Raw genomic sequence first — 25,035 nt, forward strand, 5'->3', positions numbered from 1 at the left:
AAAAAAAAAAAAAAAAAAAAAAAAAAAAAAAAAAACAACAACCAAACCGAAAAACCATAAGAGAAGTGTAAGGAACACTAGTTTGGGAAGCTGACAAAGTTTAGACTGGGCTTTATTGTAAAAGTAAGAAAAATAAGAAAGGCTTGGGTGTGGGAGGGGACGAGCCCTGATGAGAGTCAGCCTGGAGACTGCAGAGGCAAGAGGCAGCTTTAGGGCCCCGCAGGCTGGCAGGGCAGGCAGCATCACCTCCTCCTGCCCTGGGGTGGCTCGGTCCTGCTGCTCTGGGAGGCTCCAGCCCTGTGAGACACCGGCAGTGCAGATTGGAGATGCCGAGGAGACATCGGGTGTTGTCTTGGCCTACACGAAGGCTCCTCTGGGGTTCATGTTCTCTATGTGACGTTATGACCAGGACGCAGTCAGTTGCAGGGAGCAGTCCCACAAGGGAGTGTGGGCCTGTTCCCCCTGCTCCCCCTGGTCAGAGCGGGCCGGGAAGACTGGACAGCCAGTACAGCACAACCCCAGCCAGGTCCTGGGCCAGCAGGAAGGAAGACGCTATAAAGGACAGCTTGGGGGTTGAGATTTAGCTCAGTGGTTCTGCTTCCTGCTTCACGAGGACCTGAGTTCGATCCCCAGTATCAAAAAAAAAAAAAAAAAAAAGGACATTTGGAGAATTGTAAATGTCCATTTAGTAGCTGATTTTTACTTTTTTGTTTTTTTGGAAACAGGGTCATCTCACTATCTAGCCTCAAACATGGTAATCCTCCTGCCTCAGCCTTCCAAGTGCTGGGATGACTGGTGGGCATCACCACACCTGACTCCTCCAAGCTTCTTACTTGCTCAGCCCTCCAGGGTTTCATTCTGACTCGCACCTTGTGCACCTCCAATTATTATTCCAGTGTTCTTCAAAGTAGACTCTGCTCAGAGGTCTTTGCTGTTCCATTTCTCTTCCCATTCTGTTTGCTCTATTTTATGTATTTTTAAAACCACCGATTCTCATAATTGTTTTGCTTTAAAATTCATAATTGGTTATTAATTTTGATTTTTATATTTCTATTTTTGCTGTTTTATTTGTTTGTTTGGGTTTGTGTGGGGTTTTTTTGTTTTGTTTTGTTTTGTTTCTTTTTGGTACCGGGGATTGAACTTGGGTCCTTGCACTTTCAAGGCAGGTGGCAGAACCACTGAGCTAAATCCCGGGCCCACGGGTTTGTATTATTGAGATAGGGTCTCCCTATGTATTCCAAGCTGGCCTTGAATTCACTGTGTAGCCCAGGCTGGCCTTGATCTTCTAGCGATCCTGCTGCCTCAGCCTCCTGGGTATTAGGATTACAGGTGGACACCACCATGCCCGCCCTAATTTTGCTATTTCAAAAAATCAGCTTTGGCCAGAATTTAGCTCAGTGGTACCACTGCCTGCCTCACAAGTGCAAAGTCCCGAGAGTTCGATCCCCACTACCAAAAAAAAAAAAAAAAAAAAAAAAAAAAAAAAAAGTCAGCTTTGAGGCTGGTGGTGTAGCTCAGTGGCACAGGCCATGCCTGAGGTTCTGGGTTCAATTCCCAGCACCAATAATAATAAATAAAAACAAACTTTATTGAGGTGTAACACACATGGAAGTAAATTCCATCACATACTCCAGGCGTGCAGCTAGAGAAATGCACAAATGGGTGTACTTGATGAGCGCCACAGAAACCCTCCCGGAATCTTCCCAGCCCACCCGCACCCCCACCCAGCCTCTCCAGGCTGCAGCGCAGACCTCAGCCTCTCTCGCCCACGTTTTCTATCAACAGCCTGCGGCTGGCACTCGTGCAGCCGGTGTCTCAGTTCTTGAAACTCCTGCATGTCTATAGCTCTGTCATCGCGGCCTTCGGACTGCTGCCCCTCCCTAGGGACAGGACAGCTTTTTTTATGTATTTATTTTGGCTTCTGGAGACAGATCTGCACAAGTAGTGCAGGCCCCAGGGCCTGGATGGCACCCAGGATTCGCACACTAAGGTGGTGCCAGTGTCTGGTTGCGCTAGGTTGTAGTTCCGAGTGCTGCCAGTAGGTGCCGCCCTCGATCACCTAATGCTTGGGTAACAAATGAGACTTTAAATCTCTTATTTTCCTTTAATAAAAAGTGAAAGTGCCAAAACTAAGGTCTGTACGGAAGGAATATCACATCACAATTATAAAGTAGGAAGAATTGTAATATAGCTTTTTAAAAAAAGTTTGTCCTTTCCTCCCTTCCTTTTTTCCTCCCTCCCTCCCTCCCTTCTTTCCTTCCTCCCTCCCTTCTTCCTCCAACTTTAGTAAAAAGTCCTGTCATGAAGAGAATGTAAATTTCCGCGCGGTGCTGTGGGCCGGAACTCTGCAGTAGAGGAATGCTTTTGCCCGTGGTCACAGAGGCCCAGCTGTGGTCCCCGTGTAGGGCAGGATGGCTGCGGAATGGTTTTCCCTTCTGTCCTCTCAGTCAGAGACGTTGCTGCACAAACCACCCTGCCGCCCCTGCCAGTGGAAACACGCAGTGACAGGTTACCTAGGGTTGGCCACTGTCTTGGTCACTTTTCTCATCACTGAGGCAAAAGACCCAACACTCAAAGGAGGAAAGATTTATTTCAGCTCACAGTTCGTAGACGTTTCAATCTGCAGTCATCTGGCTCCAAGGCAGGGCGCATGGCAGAGGGGCATCGCAGAGGAGACAAGTAGCAGCAGCGATGGCGACAAGGGACGAAGGACAAGGGTGACCCTCTCTGTCCCTTTCGTGTTATCCAGGCTACCACCCTCAGGGCAGCTGTAACAGCACTCACGCCCTCGATCCGGCCATCTTTGAAGAGCTCTGCCGGTGACCACGTGAGGCTTTGGGCACAGCTAGACGCAAGCCCTGGCAGCCACCCTCTTGGCGGATGCTCCGGCTCAGCGTCGCCACGGGGCCCGGTGGAGAAGATGCAGCCAAGGCCAGGGCCACCAAGAGTACTCAGTCGGGAGTTGGCGAGGACTCAGCCGTGTCAGTGTCGCACACCAGGGCCGCACGGGCTCGCAGCAGACGGGCGGGGCGGGAGCAAAGCATTGTTTTAACCCTTTGCTCCGAGTCCCCGAAAGTCCGCATTTTACTGTTCGCATTATTGCTTCGTTCGTATGTGTATATAAATGGAACATAGTTTTTCTAAATGACACAGAAGCAAGTTGCCGCTGATGCTTTGTCCCCAGAGACAGCAGAGGCCACGCCGCACCACGCCGTGCTGCCACTGCCACGGGCAGGAAGCTGGCCTGATTCTGCATGACAACCCGATTGACAGAACTGGTCGGATCAGGCGTCACCAACTGCCTGGTCTCGCCCTGTGCGGTGTGGACGCTGCCCCTCCTCGCTCCTCCAGGGGCACAGTCGTCCGACTTTGTCTTCCATGACACTGGCCTTACAGGAATGCAGCGCTGCTGTGTAGAAGGCCCCCGAGTGAGGGCTGGGCACCTCCTCCCCATGTGGCATGGGGTCAGGTCCTGGGTTGGTTTTCCTACAGGAAGAAGGGCTGAGAGGCAGGAAGAAGGCGGCCGTTGTTTGTGGTCAGCCCCACACTCAGGGGCACAAGCGCGGGAAGGACACAGGGCCTCTGCAGGCCGAGGGAGCGAAGGGGCTGAGTGGATGTAGCCAGACCGGGTGGCTCGGGAGCAGCCCCGGCCCAGCCAGCTTCCCCCGGCTCCCTTAACCCCTGCTTTGGCTCCCTTAACCTCGGGGATGCTGAACTAGGTGCCACTGTGAAAACACGGAAGGCACAAAGAAGATGACTTCAAGGCTGCATTCCCTCCTGGGCCGAGGGGAGGGGACCATGACCAGAAGGGGTGCTAGGGCGCTCTGGAGAGCGCTGAGCCCCTGTTGAGGTCTTTTGTGAAACTGAGGCTGCTTCCACAAGTCTGGAGCTGGGTTGATAGTGTACTGATTTTATTTAATTATATTGAGTAATTTATTTGTAGTTTGGGGAGTTGAATCCAGGGCTTTCACACTGAGATACACCCTTGACTCTTTAATTAATTAATTAAAAAATTTTTGAAGGGTTGGGGATTTGGCTCAGTGGTTCTGCCACCTGTTGAGACAGGATCTTGTTAAGTTGCCCAGAGTGGCCTTTAGATACTCCTGCCTCATCCTCCCCAGTTGCAAGGTGTAGTTCACTGATTTTTTAAATTATAAAAGGGAGGGGCCTAAGGTGTGTGGTGACAGGAGTCCATCCTCAGGCCCTGGAGCAGGGAGAAAGAACATTTCTGCTGTCTCCAGGCACCAAATTAGTGGCAATTTATACTCAGTGCCCAGGAAACTAACATACAAGCTACGATAAATTCCTTTTTACACAGTGCTGGAGTATGAGGTAAATAAACCTGTGTCGCATTGTATTTTAGTTGTTTGGTTTTTGTTATTTTGAGACAGTCTCACTGTGCTGTCCAGGCTGGTCTCAAACTCATGAACTCAAGGGATTCTCTTGCCTCAGCCTCCCAAGGAGCTGGCCCTATAGGCCTGAACCAGCAAGCCTGGCTCAGCCAGCATGTAATAGAGCTTGGTGAATCGTGGGCAGCGACAGTGTTTCGAGGGGACTTCTGGCAGGGGGCACAGGTGCTTGCCATCGAGTCTGTGTGAAGAACTTGAGGACCATGCAGGTGAGGACTGGCCCTGCTCGGGCACCATGTTGGAGGGGAGGGAAGTGGAGACCAACTTGTTGTGCTAGGGTGGAAGTTCGGAAGCCGATTAGAGGGAAAGGTTACATGTAAATCCTAGCCAGGCATGGGGGTGCATGAGGCCAGAGCACTGGCAGCCTGGAGTGCAGAGCAAGGCCCCATCTCAAAACACAAACAAAAAACAGCGAAACCCTACCCAGGCCTAGAATGGGGAGGGGCTTGGCTGGGCAGGAGTTCAGATGAGAGGGGCTCCGGGTTTCAGTGTGGTGCAGAACTTTCTAAAAGAACCGAGTTTAGGGCACTTTGTCTCACTTTTAACACCTCCTCTGTTTTTTCTTTTTTGGTTTCTTGAGACAGAGCCTCACCATGTAGCTCAGGCTGGCCTCAAACTCATGGCAACCTTCCTGCCTCAGCTTCTCAAGTGCTGGGATTACAGCCGTACACGACCATGCCTGGCTGTGTGTTTTGTTTTGTTTTCCTTCTTTCAGCACTGGGAATTGAACTCAGGGCCTTTGCATTGAGCTCTTTTCGTTTTCATTTTTATTTTATTTTTAAAATTTTTTATTTTTGGTACCAGGGATTGAACTCAGGTCTTTGCATTTACAAGGCAGGCGGTGGCACCACTGAGCTAAATCCCGGGCCCTCATTTTTATTTTGAGACAGGTTCTTGCTAAATTGCTAAATTGTTCAAGCTGGGCTTGAACTTGCCATCCTTCTGCCTCAGCCTACCAGAGTTCTGGGCTTACAGATACCACCCCCTCCAGCAAGTGGCAGAACAGTAGGGAACCCAGAAAGCAGTGTGCCCTGGTTGCTGCTGCCCAGGAGGTGGCTTCTTGGCCTTCACCACCAGAGTCAGCTGTGCAGCACCGGAAGACAGAACATCTTGTGGAGCTAATGCGGAGCTGAGAATGACAGTGGTCATTCAGTGTCCCCCTGGGTCCTGTGGTCAGAATCCAGGCCTGGCTCACCATCCAGGTGTCTGCAGTCCCTTCAGATAGCCAGGGTGGGGACCCAGCTCCAGATGTCACCCGAGTAGGAGGCCCCAGGCCTCTTATCTGCCAAGCTTTCCACTGCACTCTTGAACGTTTTAGCCAATGTGGCCACCGCTGACTTGGCCTGGGACTCAGGTGGACGGGCAGCGATGGGGACAGGCTAAGTGGCGGAGTGAGGAGTCCCTTGCCTGCTCTGGCTTCCAGGCAGGGCTGCAGTTCTGGGATGCAGGGTCCCCTTGTGGTCCAGCAGCGGCCCTAGCCTTGCAGTGCTCTGCATGGTCAGAACCCGGCTTTGGGGTCTGCCCTGCCTCATGGAGACAGACCAGGCCCTCCGCCTGGGACAGCACCTCCATGGAAGCCTCCATCTGGAAAAACAGGCATTGGACGTGGCCCTGAGAGAATTTGCTGGGACTCTGGCCAGGGATACAGCCCCGACCCTGCACTCTGACCTGTGCCTGGCTTGACGCTATCCTGATCCGGTCTCCAAGTGAGGCAAGAAGCAGGTGGATCAGGTACAGGAGGAGGTTGTCTGCCCCCACTCTGCCCTGGGTGTCACAGGTCCTGGTGAGCTGGCACAGGTGGCCTGGGAATGGGAAACTCCTTGTGTGGATCCTGCTGTGTTGGACTGGACTTGGGACATGGCATGGCGTTGAGCACTGGACCTGGGGTCTGGCCTCCTTGGGGTCATCTGTGAAATTATCACGAGGGTGTACCTCGACAATGATGTCTTCTTTGTTTGCTTATTTGTGTTTTGGAGGCAGTCTTGCTACGTGGCCTTAAACCCACTGTGTAGCCCAGGCTGGCCTTGAACTTGTGGCCATCTTCCTGCCTCAGCCTCCTGGTTGAGAGAGAGTCTAGGGCTGGTGAATGTTCCTTGCTTGCTCCTCCCCCATCCGCTGCAAGGCCTCCTACTGGCTGCATCCAAGGGAAGTGGAGGCCCAGTGGGTGGCAGGGGAGACCTGGGAATCAGAGGACTTGAGGCAGGAGGGCAGGACAGAGTCACCGGAACTAGAGCCGCCGCTGTATCGGCCACCTCTCTGAGCTCCCTGTCCTTGTCTCCTGCTGCTGATGAGGGGAATCATTAGTGGCACCGAAGATTGAACCCAGGGCCTTCACATGAGCTGCATCCCCAGCCCTTTTCAAATTTATTTATTTGTATTTGTATTTTGAGACAGGATCTCGCTAAGTTGCCCACACGGGCCTCCAACCTGGAATCCTCCTGCCTCAGCCTCCCAGAGTCCTGGAACAACAGATGTGTGCTACCATACCTGGCTGCCCCAGCCCGGCAGGAGGCAGGAATGCTGTTCTGACAGAAGCCAACCTGTGTGTAGGACCTGAGCACAGATGGCTTATTTATGGGCACAGGAGAAGGGGTGCAGAGAGGGAGGTGGGAGGGAAATGTTCCCTGTCCCCAGCACTGGGAAGCACTTTCCGAAGACAGGGCCCCGCCGTGTGCACAGAGGCAGCAGGATTCACATACTGGGCACCCTGTGGCCTCCCAGGGGGCACAGGGCATGGCAAGGCTTGGCAGGGACCTTGGGGGGGCAGAGGCCCTGGCTCCTGGCAGTGACCACCTGAGCCTGGGGCTCGGGCTCCGGTGAGGCTGGTGCTACGCATTCTACAGAGACACTGTGTGCTTTGGCTGCTGGGCACACGAGTGCTTGGCCACAGTTAGTGGGCCTCTGTCTCCTGCGTCGCCCGCCCGCCTGGCAGCCTCCCGGGAACCTCGGGACTCGGCCCAGCGCCCGGCGGGCGGAGAAACACACAGAGCGGCCTTTGTCAAGGCAGCACAGGGACACAGGCCTCTTTGTGGCACCTGGGAGTCGGGGTGCGGGGCCAGTGGGAGATACAGCAGGCTGGGGAGCAGTGGGTGGATGTTCGGGTGCTGGCCCAGACCCCGCCCAGCTGAAGATCTGGGATGCCCCTGGATGGTGAGAGCCGCTGGTCCTGGGGCCCTCAGGGTCTTCGGACCTGGGTTCCAGGGCATGGGGTCACGGGTGTTGGTCCCTGGGGGTCTGTGTGGGCCCAGCTCCCCACCCCACAGACCCCCTCCCCTGGTTTCCTAGCTCTGCTCCTGGGTGGGCTCCCAGGCAGGGCCAGTGAGAGGCTCGGACTCCGCTTGTCTCATGGGCCCTGCCTGGGAGGCCTAGGCCTGGCTCAGGCTCAGTGGCGTCGTCTTAAAATTCCTTTCCCTCTTTCTTCTCTTTCTCTGTCTCTGCTCCTTCTGTCTTTCTATCTTCCTCCCTCCCCCCTTTCTGTATCTTTGAGACGGAGTCTGTCTGTGTAGCCCAGAGATTAGCTTGCCCAAGTCACATCACTGACAAACCCTGGAGCGGGGCTTTGAAGCCAGACCCTTCGGACTACTCTGAGGATTTCTTTTTTTGGTACCCGGGATCGAACTCAGGTCCTTGTGCTTGCAAGGCAGACGGCGGAACCACTCAGCTAAATCCCCGGCCCTACTCTGAGGGTTTCAAAGGCTCCAAGAGGTAAGGAGTGTGGCACAGGATAGGGGCGGAAGGGGGAGAGGAGAGGCGTGTGTGAGTGAGTGTCACTGCACACGCCTCTGGATGTGCAGGGGACCTGGCTGTGGGTGGTGGCTGGGAGCAGCTGACAGTGTGGCGAGGAGCCAGACAGTGGCCAGCAGGCTGGGGAGGGGACCCCGGCAGGGAGGTGACCCTGAGCTCACACCGGCCTCCACCCCAGTGCTGAGCCTGGCCTCAGTCCTGACGCTAAGGAGAAGCAGACGTTGGAGTTGGGTGGCAGGGCCCAGGCCGCCTCTACCAAGTGGCATCCTCAGCCAGCCCATAGCTGGACACAACTCCTGCAGCTGCAGGTGCTTCGTTACAGGGGCTTCGCACACTGGGGTAGCACTGGGCGTGGTGGTATTCACCTGTAGTCTCTGCCCTTGGGAAGCTGAGGCAGGAGGATCTCCTCGACTCAAGGCCAGCCTGAGCTACATAGTGAGTTCAAGACAAGCTTGAACTACATAGCAAAACCCTGTCTCAAAAAACTAAATAAATAATAAATACCTATACCAACGCCAGCGGTGTTGCTGGTTGATCCTGCATGCGTCTAGGAGACACTGACCACTGCAGGTGTCCCTCCTGTCAGCAGTCCCTCCCTCCAGCTCCCAGGGTCCTTGGCCCAGGCTGAGGGACCATGATGGTGCCCATGTGGGGGAAGTGGGAGGGGCTGTCCTGAGGTGGGGGGTTGCAGGGCCTGTGACCTTGACTGTCCACACCCGCCCCTCACCCTGCGTCCCAGCGGAGCAAGGTGCACACGCAGGCCCCGGCTTCATCCTTGCACCTCGGGCTCTCGGATGACTTTGCCTCCGGAAGCCTCAGCCTCCACGCTCTGAAGTGCTCACCACGGTGCGCAGAGACCTCGTCCAACCTCGTGGGCGCTGAGCAGCAGTCGCTAGAGGGCGCTCCAGAGAGAATGTGCGGCGGGATCCCAGAACCCACAGGACTGCAGCCTGGGGCACAGGAGTCTGCAGGGACGCGGGGCGTGTGTGTGGGGGGTCTCTCTCGGCCTCCTTCTCTTGGGGAGGACAGCCTGGGGGCCCTGAGTCCGCAGCTTCAGATTCCTCATGGCCGCTATCAGCTGTTCCTGCTCACCCTTCCTGGACTCGGACCCTCTACAGCTCCCTTGTGGTGGCCCTGTGATCCCAGCATGCTGCTGGGAGGCTGAGGCAGGAGGACTCCAAGTTTGAGCTACACCTTGGAAACTTAAGTGACTTAGAGAGACCCTGTCTTGGAATTCTTTGAGCCAGAGAGAACATCTTAAAGTGCTCCCTCATTAATGTGATAAGTAAACATTTAATGAACTTTATAACTGTGTTTTTTCCAAAAACTTACTACCTAATGTTATTTATTCTGAAATTTAAAATAACAGTTTGACACATTTTTGCAAGAGTCTCTGGGGGAAAAGCAAGAGAAGTAGAACATGAATAATTTTAGGCAACAAAGAACAAGGCCAGGTGGAAATTCCTAGCCAGCCGTGGTGTGTCCAGAGGTCAGGGCTGAGCTTGGACAAGGGGCAGAGCCCTGAGTGGTGGCACAGAGGGCAGAGAGGAAGACTCGGCACAGATGGCTGGCAAACCGCTCAGTGCAGTCCCTGCCTGGCATCACCGTGATGGCCTCAGTCCACCCCTTCCTTTGGCTACCAGCTGCCTTGCACAGGGACACCAAACAGCTTGAAGGCATCTGCAGCTCTGCTTCAAACCCTGGACCCTGGAGTTTGGGCTAGGGCCTGTGAGTGCCCCGAAATAGGAGCCACAGCGGGTGCACTGCAACACAGGAAAGGGTCGGCCAGAGATGACCACTGCCTGCTGGTCAGGGGAGGAGCAAGGCGAGGGAAGCATCCTCCACAGAGGCCACAACTGCTACCTCACTCACAGAGGACCCTTGAGCTGCTAGAAGCCACAGTTCCGATTGTGGTGAGGACTGGGATGCGTTTCTGCATGTGGCTCCAGCCCCACCATGATGCTTGGGTCTGAGGCCAAGTTCCCACTTCCCAGAGGCCCCTGGGGCAGGAAGCTCAGTGTTTTCTACAAAGATTGCAGTCTTCCGGGTTGTGAGGAGGGCCCATTATTTTATTGTGATTTTTTGTTTGTTTGGTTTGGTACCAGGGATTGAACTGGGGTCCTTGTGCTGGCAAGGCAGGTGGCAGAACAACTAAGCTAAATCCCCTGCCCCAGTTTGTTTTTTTGAGACAGGGTCTCACTATGTACTTCAGGCTGTCCTTGAACTCACTATGTAGCCCAGGCTGGCCTTGAACTCAGGTAATCTTCGTGCCTCAGCCTCCCACGTGCTGGGATGACGGGTGTGCACCACCATGCCCGACGCCAGCTATTCTATTTTGAGGGCCAAGTGTAATCTGGGAGAACCATGGGACTTGAAACACTTGCTGTCAGTGGTGACTTGGGTCACTAAGTCCTCTGAAGGACCTGCTGGAAGGAGGTGCTGTCTGAATGCACCCCCGCTTCTGTTCATACTGAGCCTTGCTGCCCTGAATGGCTCAGCGCTTTATGAATGAGCTGCAGGGGGTGAGCACAGGCCTTTTCTGCCCTTTCTGTGCTCCACAGGGACACAGTGTAGCCCTTTCCTCTGGAGGACCCAGCCACGGACCCTGTTTCAGAGGCAGAGGGCTGGGGCCTCTTCCACACCAGACCCTGAAGCGCCTGGTCTTGGACCTCAGCTTCCAGAGCCACAAGAAGATGGAGTCCTGCTCCGAATCACCAGCCTGCAGTTGTTTCCTTACAGCTGCATAAACGGCCCTAGCCAGCAGGCCCTGGGCTGAACCCATACCTCCTGATCTTCTGAGACTTGAGGTGTGGGCTGCAGTGTGGAGGCCATGAATTTGGGCGGCACTGGGATGCAGAAAGCAAGCGTCAGCAGCTCCCTTGGGGCCCCACGCAGGCAGCTGCCCTGATGTTATTCAAATAGGAGCTCCTGGATCCGGATAGAAATTCCATCAAGGCGTCCTCCGGAGTCCAAAAATGCTGCATCACCGGAACGGGGAGGGAGGGAAGGTAATGTGCTGGGGAGGCCAAGATGACTCCCAAATGGTGATGGCAGCGGCCCCGAGAGCACAGAAGGGCCAGAGGAGCTGGAGCAGCACGAGTCTCCGAGTGAGGGCGAAGGGAATTGCTCCTTTCCCTTCACATGGAGCGTGCGGCCTGAAACACATATGGTAAGGGACAAACAAAGGTTATAGATCTTCAACTACTTCATCCACTTGAAAAATCAGCTGGGTGTGGTGGCACAGGCTGTCGTCCCAGCATTGAGGAGGATTAAGTTGAGTTTGTTTTATTTTTGGTGTTTGTTTTGAGACAGAGTCTCCCTGTGTACTTTGGGCCTTGAGTTCACGATCCAGACCAGGCTAGCCTTGAACTTGGGGTGACCTGCCTGCCTCAGCCTCCGAGTGCTGGGATGTCAGGTGTGTGCCACCACGCCCGGCCGGACTGAGGTGAGTTTAAAGCCAGCCTGGGCTACCCAGTGAGACCCTGTCTCAAAGAACAAGCAAACAAACAAGCAAAGATGGCATATTCCATGAGGCCACAAATCCCTGGGAAACAAGGACTCCCTACCTTTGGGCTGCCTTAGATTTGTGTGCAGCAGCAGGTGCTGGCTGTCCTGGGAGCCCTGGTGCCCAACCCCAGCGTGTGACTTTGCCCCACGGCTTCCTGCGGCTGCTGCACTAGGGCGTGATGCCCCAGGGACACTCAGACCCCCAGCTCCCTGGGTGTCCCTGGGTGTCCCCAGGTGGCCTTGCTCTGCACTTTGCCCACATGTTCTCCAGGGGGTGACATCCCAGTTGTCCCTAAGGTCCCTGCTGAACCCCTTTCTCTTTCTCTGCTCCTCCTGGTGCTTCTAAGATCCCCTCCAAACACAGAGGGTTACCTGCCTCACTATGCTCCTGGTCCTCTGGGACAGCCCAGTGAGTGTCACGGTCATGCCTGCTTTCCGAAGACATTGAGAAAAGGAAGAGACGACTGAATTCTCTTCCCGGGGCCGTGGGAGTCAGAATGGTGCAGTCTGAGGTCGCATCAACTAAGAAGTCTGGCTATGCACTTTCTCAGAGTGACCTCAAAATGATCTCCCAAGTAATCCCTGCTCTCAGGAGGCTGAGGCAGGAGGATCATGAGGAGTTTGAGGCCAACCTGGACTACATAGGGAGACTCAAAAAACAAACAGAAATGATATTCTCTCTCCCTCTACACCCCCCACCATCCTCTCAATTATATGCTTGAGCAGCTAAGCCCAAAATTGGCCCATCCGCAGCAATTAAAAGCTTCCTTTGCAGACCCTGGGGATTTCTCTCTGATCAATCAGAAAACACCACAGGTGGGAAACAGCCAGGGACAAGATCGAAGCCAGCGGATCTGAGCTGTTCAGATGCACTTCAGCATCATTCAAATTGAGGTTTAAAAGCTCTTTTATTTACCAACACGGTGCGTGCTCATGTGTGCAGGTGTGCACATGTTTGTGTGTGTGCACATTCAAGATGCTGTTATATAAAGGACCCGAGAGTTTTCATATGTTTTTAATGACATGAGGAGGAGGCCACTGTTATTCTCTCTCTTATTGTTGCAACTGTTGGCTTAAGTGATTTGTCTGAGGTTGCACAGCCAGCGAGTCCTGCACTACCTGGCTTTCCCCTCAAGGAGGGAAGCACCACCCTCCCCTCCATCACCTGCTTTGAGGGGTTGAAACGGGGTGGGTCTGATGCCACCGCTGTCATTTGTGACATCAGAGAATTTGCAAGCCAGGTCTCTGGGGCCGCAGACCCTGAGGTAGGGAGGCTTCCCAGGCCTGTGGTGCCCAGCCCCAGGGGCCGTCTCTGTGTTCACAGTGAGCTGGGTGTCCCTGGAGCTGCTACTGTGCTGGGGACAGCCGAGTCAGACCTTCCAAGGAGGTCAGGGCGCTGGCAGGGGACTGCCACACTGGTCCTGTACTATCTTGCCAGCCTGCTGCGGTGGCTGGGTGCGTGACAGCTTGACTGGCTCTGGGATCCGCCCTGGGATCCTTCCCGGGGTTGGTGGGGACACCTTGGGTGTGTCTGAGGGGGTCACGGCATTGTGACCTTCGGTCCTCTATCCAGCCCCTCGTAGGGCTGTCCCGTTCTGTTTCCTGTGCATATAGCTCAGCAGTTTGGCTCTCCAGCCCTTCTACTACGATGTTCCTGCCTTAGAGCCAGCTGACCATGGACTGAGTCCCCTTAAAACCTGAGCCTAGTTCGACCTCTGCTTCCAGTCATGGGAAAGCTGACTGGTGCACATGCTTCCGAGGGGGGTGACCAGAGACTAGGGGGGCCCAGGGGGCGAGGGGGACAGTTGCTGAGAGTGTCTTGAGATGCCACAGGGAATGGCGTCATCCTGGCTTCATGAGGCCCACTGTGTGGCTGTGGCCACATCACAAGGACACAGATGGTCCAGGGGAGTTGGGGGGGCTCCACCCTCTGCTCAGTGTCTCCTGCTCCATCCACACACAGCCCTGTGGCTCATGGTGTGACCTGTCCATGGGGTCCTGTGTCCAGCGAGGTCCGTGACCGGGGCTGGATTTTCCCAGGCAGAGAGAGGCTTTTGTAGCCAGGGTGACTCTGCATCATTCTCCTGGGACAGCTGGAAAAGTCTGGGGACACTTTTGGCAGTCACCACCTGGGGAGTGTGCTGGCATCCAGGCAACAGAACACCCTACTGTGCCCAGACACATGGGGAATCCTGTGGGAAAGAAGTGTCTGGTCCAGGCAGTCAGTGGTGCCGGGGTTGGGGTGGGGTGCAGAAGGCAGGGAGGAGTCTCGACCTGAGCGCCGATGGCTGGCTTGGCCCTGTCTCCTCTCCTCAGCCGCCTTCATCCCACAGTCCAGAGAAGACCACTCAATGACTGTGGCACTGTTCACTCATTATTCTTTTCAGTTTAGTTTTTTGTTTTTGTTTTTTGAGGCAGGGTCTTGCTATGTAGTCCATGCTGGCCTTGAACTCAAGGTAATCCTCTTGCCTCAGCCTCCTGGATGCTGGGATTATAGGTGTGAACCACTGCCCCTGGATTGTTGTTATTCTCTTTAAGAGTTCCCACACACACCCCGATACTGAGGATTGAACCCAAGGCATTCACAAAAATTTTTTAAAATTTATTTGTTTACTTATTTTGGAGACAGGGTCTCACTTTGTAGTGCAGGCTGGCCTTGAACTCACTGTGTAGCCTAGGCTGGCCTCAAACTTGCAGCAATCCTCCTGCCTCAGCCTCCTCAAGTGCTGGGATTATAAGCATGTGCTACCATGCCCAGCTCCAGCTGTTATTCTTTTAAAAGAAAAATATGTACTCAGCAGAAGCCAAGTACAGAGCAGTTCCAGAGTGCACAGAAGGGAAAGGAAGGGTCCCGAATCCCTGAGTCCTGGTCCGTCAGCCCTGGTCCCTCTCCAGGGGAAGCACTGTTAACCTGTCTGCTGTGCCTTGGGACCATTTGTGATCTCGGCATGAGGGACACCTGGACAGGACAGAGCCTTGTGGTGGCTGCTGTCCCTGGGGCAGTGTCTAGCAGTGTGCCGACCTCTCCACCCGTGCTAGCAGCACCTCTCAGTTATGATGCTGAAAGCAGCTCCAGACATCAACGTTGTCCCTGGAGAGGGGCCCCGGTTGAGAAGCACTCGTCTAGGGCCGCCCTTTTCAGTTACACACTGATGAAAATATCTTTTCCTTTCGGTGCTCAGCACATAGGCTGCGCCATAAACATTTACACAGAGTAATGCCATTTAAATTGTAAATTTAATATGAGACCTATCTCAGATCTCCAGGGTACAGGTAACAGCATCACAACAGGAACACGGGACAGGAAGTGATTTTCTCCTGACTCTCATTGCTGGATGTGCTCCCTGAGTCCTCTCAGTCTACATTGAGTGGGGCTGGACCCAGGTGTACTGGAGCCCACGGCACTGAGGATGCAGAGCCCCTTCCTCAGCACCCATGGGTACCAGGCTCAGAGATCTGTCTGCTCTGCCAACCTCTAGCTCTGATGTCGGCCATGGCCTCAGTTCCAGATCTCATGCCCTTCCTAGGAAGGCGAGGGCGCCTGTCCAGGTTGGGCGATCAGCCCCAAGTCCATTTTGTGCAATTCTGGGCCCAGTGCCTGGCCTCTTCCTGGAGTGCAGCTGGCCCAGATGCCCTGCATTTCCTGGAGCGGTGGGTGGGGAGCTGGTTGCTGGGCAGGTGACCTGTGCCAGCTGCCATTGGTAGCTCAGGGCACACTCTGCACCTGGAACTCTTGTTTGTCACCTCCCCAGGGCCGGGCGAGTGCCCAGGGGGCATAAACCTGCTGCCCAAAACACAGAGCACAGGAGGAGGTGAGCAGAGTGGGTCCCATCAAGGTGAGTGCTGCAGCCCCGGCCTCTTTGTGCGTGGCTTTTGGCTGCCACAGCTGGCATCCCCCGGGATCTGGGTGCATCCACCTGGGAATGAGAGACCTCTGTGTGTGTGCTAAGTCCACGGAGCTTGTGCTGGTGGTGGCTTTGGTGGATCCCAGAATCCCCTTCCTGTTCCGGGTCACCCCTTTCTCCCTCCCTCCCTCCCTCCCATCAAATCCTATTCCTGTTGAAGCAGCCTGGAGACCTTCGCACCCCTGAGGCTGCTCTGGCCACGGTCATCGGTGACCCTCAGTTCCCGGCCTCTTTCAGTTCACATCTGGTTTGCACGGCCTCTTGGTGGCATTGAACAGGACCTGCCTTCCTTCTCGCATCCCTTCTTGGGCCCCTGTGCACTGCCTCCTTCCTCTCTGCTGGGCTCCTTCCTCTCCCAGTGAGCAGCCTTAACTCTCCTCTTCCATTTAATCCGAGATTCCCTCCACCCCTGTGAGCACTGGCTACATCTCCGCTCCTTTTCCCCCACTGTCCTGGTGCATTGCTACCTTCCCACTGGACCCATCCCCGCCTGCCCAAGTGCCCTGGGCTCAAGGTCCACGCAGTGGCCCCTTCCCCCCTTCCATGTCACTGAGCAGCAATATCCATCTGTCCTGGTGCCAAAACATCTATGGATTTGATGCAGTTTCTACCAAAATACCAGTTGCATTCTTCACAAAAATAGAAGAAAATGCTCCTAGGGTTTGTATGTACAAAAGACTCCGAATAACCAAAGTGAACCTAGGCAAAAGGAATAAAGCTGCCCGCATTATCGTAATGACAGATACAACACGGCAGTGGCCTAAAAACGGACACACAGACCAGTGGAACAGAATACAAAACCTAGTAATTAATCCATGCGTGTATTGACAGTCAATTGATTTTCAACATTAGTTAGAACACAGACAGGGGTCTCCAGTAAAGGGTGCTTGCAAAATTTGAAAATCCATTGGCAGCAGAAAGGAATTAGACCTCCATCTCTCACCATGTACAAAAACAAACAAACAAACAAACAAACAAAAAAACCACCTGAAAATGAATCACAGAATTAAATCCAAGATAAAAAAACTATGACACTACTAGAAGAAAATCTTGGGGAAATACTTTGAGATGTTGACCGGGACAAATAATTTTTTGGATATGACTTTAAAAGCACGGGCAACAGAAGTGAAAATAGATAAGTGGGATGCCACCAAATTAAGTAGCTTCAGTAAAGCCACGGCAGGAAGCAGCTGAGTGAAGAAACCACCTACAGACTGACAGAAGTGTCTGCAACCAGGCCAAGGATTTAGCTCAGGGGTTCTGCTGCCTGCCTTGCAAGTGCAAGGACCTGGGTTTGATCCCCGGTATTTAAAAAAAAGAAGAAGAAGTAGTATCTGCAATCATTTTTCTGACAAGGGTTTAAGTCTCAGATGTATAAGGAACTTGGACAACTTGACGGGGACAAACGGTGAAGGACCAGACTGGTAATTTCTCAAAAGCACATCTATGAATGTGCAAGAGGAGTTGGAAGCTTCTGCTGTGTTTTGTAGTTGAGCAGCTGTTTTTGACATCTGTAGAGAACCCAGCTCCAGCCAGGGTGCAGGGTGGTCCCTGGAGAAGGAAGAGAAGGCGGGGTAAAGAAGTCCAGGTCACTGCACCAAGATAGTTCCCAAGAGGCTGCTAATCCTGGCTGCTCCTTTAATCTAGGTCGGTGTGGGACACCTGTCTCCAGGGCTTCCCTGGGCTCTGGCATAATTTTCTGAAGTGGAACAAAGGCTGGGAGAGGAACTGCTCTGGCTCTGGCGGCTGGCTGGGCAGCTATCTGAGAAGGGGGCCCTCGAACTGCAGCTGGGGCTCTGGCTCCCCTCTTCCCTCTGGAGAGGGCCAGATGTCCTCATCAGCTGCCTGGGGACCAAGGGCCCATGCCTTGAGCATGGTGCCAGGGCTCCTCCTGGGGAGAAAGTGACTGTCCCAGGACCACCTGTCAAGGCAGCCAGGGGGCCAGGGCTCAGCCCTGGGCCACTGAACCCAGCCAGGAAAGACCCATTGTCCTTGAAGACCACTGGGAGGGGTGGAATATCTAGCACTTCCTGATGACCCAGGGGTGGGGACTGAATGAAAATCAACCTTGAGCACCGATCTGCCAGATATTTGCAGGGACCATGACCCAGTGGGCATCTCATTTTGCTCCCTCCCAGGAGTGGTAGCTGTCATGCCCAGGGCTTTTCCAGGTGGGTGTGGTCACAGGAGTGGGCAGTGGGACAGGGGGACAGGTGGGCCTGGGGGCGGGGCCAGTCACCTCCTACACAACTTGTTTGAAGCAGTGAAGCAGGTCACAGCACGACTACCCACAGGGCACAAAGGTCCAGTTGCCTGGCCCTTCCTGTCCCTACCACTGTGGCTCCCTGAATGTGCTGATCCTAGAAGCTAAGCAGGACTGGGTTTGGTTAGGTGGGTGGGAGGCTGCTGGGAAAAGTGGGCTCTGTAGGTTTTAGGGAAGAGGAAGGACAGCTGTGTGTTTAAGGGTTGGAGCTGTCTGAAGGAGCAGCCAGCTTCCTCTGGCGATGGCAGGCAATCACACCTTTCCTACCAAGGCCCACCTAAAGACCACCTCCTCCATGAAGACGTCCCTGAACTCCGCTGCACTGAGAACTCTGTGTTCCTCTTTCCTCTAAGTCTCCAGGATTACTTGTGCTGAAGTCATCAGGCCTGACTGGCGCATAATAACCTTTCATCATGAATCTCTTACTACAATGGAGGAGGCAGGGTTTGTTTGGTTTAAAGGCCATGGTAAAACAGCTCTCTGGAGTAAAAGCACCGATCTGAGGTGCTCGGCATTCCTGCAGTGTAAGTATCCCCACCATGCACTTCAAGTTTAAGGGTTTACAACTGGCTCACAGAATCATTGAATATCTTGCACTTGTGCTCCTGGGACAGTCCTGGCCAGATCTCACTCACACTTGAGGTTCACACTTAGTAGGTGTGCAACATGCTGGCTTCAAATCCTTGCTGGGATGGCTATTCCATTCCCCCAGAAATCTCTACTTTGTGCCTAAATGGGTTAGAATGGATACAGGGGACGATCACTTGCAAATCTAGCAACAGTCTTCTCCTCCTTACATCCCGGCCACTGGGCAGTGTGACTGTGGTTTCTCCCAGTGAGAGCTGGGGCTGATTTCTGGTCCCCTATCAGGACTGGCCTTAGGAAGTGACAGCCTCCGGAAATGGCAGGAGCAACTTTATGGCAGTTCTGAGCCCAGACCTCAAGGGGTGCTGAGCACCTCGGCTCTTGTCTGGGGGCCTGCTGCGGAGAGAGAGCCCAGAACAGAGGTGCCCTAGACTGGCCCAACCCAGCCAGCCCAGCAGCAGGCTGAAATGCTGAGCAAACCGATTCCAATGTGAGGAATCCTGAGCTAGGTGATGGTGGCTGTTTTACCTACTACATTTTGGGATGCTTTGCTATGCAGAAGCAGCTAGCTGACAGCCACCCTTGTGCTCAGGAGTACACTTCCCGCCAGACTGTCCTCTTTGAGCATGGTGGAGACAGCCTCTCCTTCCCTGCTGCCCATCTACCATGAGTAAGGATGCCAGGAGTCAGCACTGTTGACCCCAGCACAGAAATTCTGGGAGTACAGGACGCCAGAGGGTGCAGCTCCCTGTGGAAGGGTGGGGACTTGGGCCCTGGACTATGGCTAGAGATGGAGCGCCCCCCCCCCTTTGCCTGTGCAGTGGAGCCGGGCTGGGGTGGGGCCACCCTTTCCTATTGGTCCATGAAGACGTCATTGCCTGTTCTGGGAATTGGCCATCAGGAACAGGAAACATAGCTTCCTCTTTTTCTTGCCCAGTAGAATAATTATTTTATTTTTTGGTGGGACAGCAAGGTGCTAATGCATTTGAGGTGGGAAGAGAGATGGCCATGTCTTAAAGCAAACAATAATTTTCTACCTTTAGTTCAAGAGTAAAAATCGAGCCATAGCCTATGAAGGAGATGTGAAAACCAAACCTTCCCCACCTGGCCCTCTGGGTTTGAACCACTGAAACTCTGTGGCAGCCACAGGCAGAGAGGAAGCAGGTTGAGAAACAGGCTCGCAGTTGCACCTGGGCTGATGTGGCTTTCACCTTACCAGCTGTGTGGCCCTGAGCAAGTCACCTGGCTCCTCTGGGACTGCGTGTAACCTGGGGCTGGGCTGGAGAGCTCTGCAGACCCTTCATGATGTGACATTTTCACTAAGGAAGGCAGGGGGAGCCAGACAAACATCTGCTTGTCCACTTCACCCCTGCGGGTGTGTACCGACTCTGCCTCAGGACAACTGCCCATTGTGATGACACGGATGGTGGTGGTGCCATGCTAGGACGACTCCCACGGTTATTCAGACACTATGAGCATGCACACGTCAGTTCTCCCATTGTTGGGAGCAGCTCATCGACAAGCTGTGTGTCCCAGGGTAGGTTGCTCTACCTCTCTGATCCTCAATTTCTTGCTCTGAAATACAATGCCACATGAAACTCTTACAATACTGGATCCTGGGAATTATTAAATGAGGGCAGGCACACTGATGGTGTGTGATTTTGTACGTAGCAAATATACAGAAGCTCATTTGTAAAGATCTATATCACTTAGGGAAATAATGGGGGCCTGAGGATCTAATTTAGCTCCCAACAGATAAGCTGCATGCCCACACCTTCTGGGAGGTTTTCAGTTCTCGGTTTCAGGACTTTGACTTGATTTGGTTACAGGGGGACTCCTGGGGCATGCTTTTTTTGGCTATAATAATTTTTTCTGGGGTTTCTGGGTCTTAGGGGCTGGGAAAAGCACCGAGTGAACGACCCACACAAGGCGGAGGCCTGGTGGCAGGACGTGGACCCGGGACCGCAGCTGTGCCCTACACCTCCCCATGGGGCGGGACCTTTGCTCTTGCTAACAGGAGTCTAAATCCCAGCTCAGGCGATAGGGCCACCGAGAACGCTGTACTAGCAAGGTCAAGGGTGGGGCCCAGAGCACAGGTCATTGTTCTGCTGTCGCCTCCTGCTGGGAGGTGGCAGAGTCTCCTCCTTGCTGCTCTCCCTCCATTGCTGTGCAGATCAGACCAAGTCGTGAGCTGATGCCTTCAGGTAGGGCGGGGCGTCCCATCCCCACCATGCCCACTGCAGCAAGCCTGGCATTTCCTGTTGGCATCACTCTGCTCCCTGTTCTGCCACGCTGCAGCCGGCTCGGAACTATATTTCCCAGGCTGCCTCGTAACTACTTCCGGTACGCCTGGCCAATGGGAGGCCCTAGCCGGAGGCCGCGAGGAGGAAGGGATCCTCTGGGCGTCCTCAACCCTAGTCTGCTGCTGGCTGACGTTACCTCCGTCCTTCTTCCTCAGGCAGTGCTCTTCCTCGTTTTTCCACCCTAGGGAAGCGGCGGTTTCTGGAGGCTTCTTGGCTCTGGGCTGCTAAACTCTGCCCTGTTTAGGCTCCCAGCTCTTTTTCTCTTTGGTTTCTTGTGCTAATTCACTCGTTCTCTGCTGCCAGGACCACAGCGAGAGGTCCAAGTGTCCAGCAGGCCCCAGTATCTGTGAGTTTCACCCGCGAGGATTCAGGCAGCCACAGACAGAATGTAGGCAACACGTTCCCTGTTTTCTTCTCCTTTCTCCTTAGACAACACAGCACGACAATTACTCATGTGGTGCTGACATTGTCTTAAGTATTAGAGGTGATAACGGAGAGGACTGAGTATGGCCAACTTTGCCAGCAACCTACCATAGGGGGCACGGGTGTTCACCCTCTGAGACTGGCCTGGCTGCCCAGCAAAAAGTCCCATAAAAACTCCTTGAAGTCACTGCCACGGGTAAGTTACATGGTAAGAACATTCAGGAACATCTGCACTTCAGTATGCACGGGATACTCAGGCCTCTGCACACAGATACAGGCTCCGTGCACGCCTGGGTCCTTATGCAAGGGGCACTGTTTGCGTATAAGTACACACACCCTCCCACAAACCTTAAATCATCTGTGGGTGACTTCGAATACCTAAGACGATGTCAGCACCACGCAAGTCATTGTTGTGCTGTATTGTTTAAGGAGTAAGGAAAACAAAGGCTGCCAGGTGGACTTGCCAGTCCCAGGGGCCCGTGTCACTAGATGTCACATAGGCACACGTTTCCTGGCTTCCCTGCATGACCAGGTGGTCAAGCCAAGCAGAGGCACAGGATGGTCTCGGCCCAGGTAGGCGGTGCCCTCTTGCCCCACCCTTCCCTCCTTGTTCCTTTGTCCTCAGGCCTGGCACTGCTACCCACCAGGGCCTGCACAGAACATTCTGGAAGAGTGATGGTTTCATCTAACTGGATGTGTCCAGTTGGTCCCCTCACCAGCTCCTTCCCTGGGGCAGGAGTGGGGCTCTTCGGAGCCTGAAGCCAGGCCAGGACTTCTGCTACTAGGACCAAGGAGCAGCACTTTGCTGGGTGCCTGGTGTCCCTGTAGAGCTGTCTCCTAGAGACATCAGCGATACCTCAGTCCTTAGTGGGCCCATCCTTTACTCCTGGGCCCCTGTAAGCTTGTCCCCCTTGTCTAGGAATGCCAAATCCTGGTCATCCCAAGTCAATTTCCTGTCCCCTCCCATTGTGTGACAAGGACTTCTTTAAGAAAAGCCCTAGCTAGGTGTGGTGGTTCCTGCTTGTAATCCCAGCACTCTGGGAGGCTGAGGCAGGAGGATGGCAAGTTTGAGCCCAGCCTGGGAAATTTAGCAAGTTAGGAGACCCTAGCTCTAAATAATAAAAAGGGTTGGGGATCGAGCTCAGTGCAAAGGCCTTGAGTTCAAAAGAAAGAAAGAAAGAAAGAAAGAAAAAAAAAAAGGCCAGAGTTCTGTGGCTGGCCTGACCCGTTCCTGTGACCCTGTCCCTGTACCTGCATAGTACTCGCCATCAACTTCCTGTTCCAGAGCCCAGAGGCTCCAGCCATCCCTCCCTTCCCCTCTCAGGTCAGCACTGGGGCAGATGTTTTCAGCAAACCAAACCACCAGGGTGTGGCTGAGTGGCAGGGATGATGGTGACTGCACATGTGACCCCCCTATCTAGGCTCCCTGGTGGAGCCAGAGATGGGGATGTTTACAGGGCCTGGACTGTGGGAGCCCAGCCACTGGTAACAGTGGCTCAGGACTTTGGGTGCAGCGCCCCTCCAGCTGCCTGGAGGTCGGGAAGCTCTGTTTCCAGTATCACTACGAGCTCTGGTTAGGGCAGAGAGGCTCTTCTTTCACAGAAGGGAAACTGAGACTCGGTGAAGGGGAGGGGCTTGGCCTAGCATCCTGACTCCAAGGATCTCTCGTGGCCCTGGCTCCACAGGTATCTTCTGAGGACTCTGCTGGGTGTGGGTCAGAGGGAGCCCCTGGAGCTCTGCGAGGGGACAGGCGGCTGGCAGCCCTCCCAGCCCCCACACCCCACAGTTCAGTTCTGCAAAAGAAGCTCCCTGTATTCAACCCCCTGGGTTGAAAGACCTAGTGTGGTTTGGGGTCTGTTCTGGGCCTTTGTGAATACAGAAGCGTGTAACAGTGTCTTAGGCATAGAGGACAGTCCCATGTGGCACTGTGGTCTGTAGCTGTGGTTACTTATGAGCTGGGGACAACTTCACCACCCATCCCTCCTTCAAGTGGAGAGATCAGAAGTCCTGCCTCCTCCTGTCTCCTCTCTCTCTCCATCCCTTTCCCTCTCTCTCTCTCTCTCCTTTCTTTTTGCAGTACTGAGTTACATCTCCAACCCTCTTTATTTTTTTATTTTGAGACAGGTCTTGCTAAGTCACTAAATTGCCCAGTCTGAGCTCAAACTTGCAATCCTCCTGCCTCAGCTTCACAGTTCTGGGTCTTTAAGCCTTTGCAGTAACGAAGGGGCTGGCTGGGAACAGCTTCAGAGGAGGCAGCTCTGGCTTTGAATTTCAGATCACCGTTATAGCTGGGTGACCTTGAGCCAGTTAAACCAGCTCAGAAGCTTTTGGGCTGGAGGCATAGCTGGGTAACAGAGTGCATGTTTAGTGTGCACAAGGCACAAACCCAAAATAACTCAGGTGCTCTAGCTAAAGTCAGATGAAGCCTGGTGTAGTGCACGCCTGTAATCCCAGCACTTGGAAGGCTGAAACAGGAGGATCGCTGGGAGTTTGAGACCAGCCTGGGCTACATAGTAAGTTCAAGATCAGCCTAGACCACATAATGAGGCTCTGTCTCACCTAAAAAAAAAAAAAAAAAAAAGCCAAAGCCAGGCAATAAAAAGGCTGTTCGGTGGGATGGTGCAGATGTCGGCCGTGGTGCTACTGGCTGTCAATGTTAATCCCACCACTGAAGCCCATTCTTCCCAGAACCCAGGGTCTTTTCACTAGGGCTTGGGCCGTGAGCCCAGAGTTTGCCAGGAAAGGAAGGTGCATTCACTTAGGGACCAAGAGTCAGGAAGAGCCAGGTGGCAGGCTAGACCCTTTCCTTTCTACATTGGCCTTGAAGCATTGTGGATGGAGACTGACACCCCAGGGACGGGGACCTGGCCACAAGGACACCTGAGCGTGGCCAGGACTTGATAAGCACAGCCAGGGTTGGGGGCACAGGGGCAGGGCCTGGGCTTGTGAGGACAGCTGTACCCAGGGGCAGGGCGCCAGGCTGCACCTCCTCCAAGAGACACTTGAATAGAAGGGGTTCCTGCAGTTCTCCCTGTCCCCTCCCTCCTCCTAGGGCCACACATGTTATCTCCACCTGCCGCATCTCTTCCGGTATTGTTCAGCCTGGAAACGTCTAACCATCCATAAGTGATCGCCGCTGGGGGCCTTTGGTAACGTCCCCAGCATCGTCAAGCACAGCTTCCAGTGCCCTCAAGCTTGTGCCGGCTTCTGTCGTGGCACTCCGCACCACTGTGGGCTTCTTTTAGGACGCCTGTCAGCCCTACAGGAGCAGCTGCAGAGGTCAGGAGACCAGGGCGCCTTCTGCCCATCCTCACCCCTCTTGGTGCCCGCCATCCCCTTCCTTTTGCCTGTGAGCCCCGAGGGCTGACGCCGGCTGCGCCCGCTGGGTGTCCTCACTGGGTCCCTTCCCGCTGGGGGCGCTGGGTGGCAGCGTGGCGCCTCCTCGCTCCGCCACGTCATCTTCCGCCCGAGCCTCGGAGGAGGAGGTAGGGGGGAGGGGGGAAGAGGAGCAGGGGGAGGAGGGGAAGAGGAGGAAACAACCCGCAGCTCCCGCAACCCGGCGCACAGCGCTCACTTTGACCTTGACCTTGGCGTAGCGGGGTGGGGGGCGGAGAGCGGGGGACGAGTGACGACAGGCGCAGCCCGGGCGCCACTCCCGATGCCGCGGGGGACCCCAACCAGTCCCCGCACCCCGGCTTCCTCCTTGGGACGGGAGGAAGGGGAGGAGGGGAAGGGTGGGGTTGTGGGACAGGGGGTGGTGAGGAGGCTATGGGAGAGGGCGACTCTGTTCTTGTCCCCTTTGCAGCGATTCCAATCTCGGTTCCGGACCGCAAGGAAGGCTGCTGGCGCCCCTCCCCCTCCCCCGGGGCCCCCCCCCCCCCCGCCGCCCCGGCCTC

The 25,035-nt window shown here is 54.5% G+C and overlaps 1 long non-coding RNA gene across 1 annotated transcript in view; it reads right to left on the reverse strand.

Moving 5' to 3' along the window:
• Positions 1-14,999: 14,999 nt before the first annotated feature.
• Positions 15,000-25,035, reverse strand: part of LOC104869093 — a 10,766-nt gene continuing 730 nt past the window's right edge. Inside the window, exon 3 of the long non-coding RNA XR_782188.3 lies at positions 15,000-17,116. This is a non-coding gene — a long non-coding RNA (uncharacterized LOC104869093). The remainder of the gene's footprint in view (positions 17,117-25,035) is intronic.

Source organism: Fukomys damarensis, unplaced genomic scaffold, assembly GCF_012274545.1.
Source record: "Fukomys damarensis isolate Sample0158 unplaced genomic scaffold, DMR_v1.0_HiC HiC_scaffold_7, whole genome shotgun sequence".
Taxonomy (NCBI): Eukaryota; Metazoa; Chordata; class Mammalia; order Rodentia; family Bathyergidae; genus Fukomys; species Fukomys damarensis.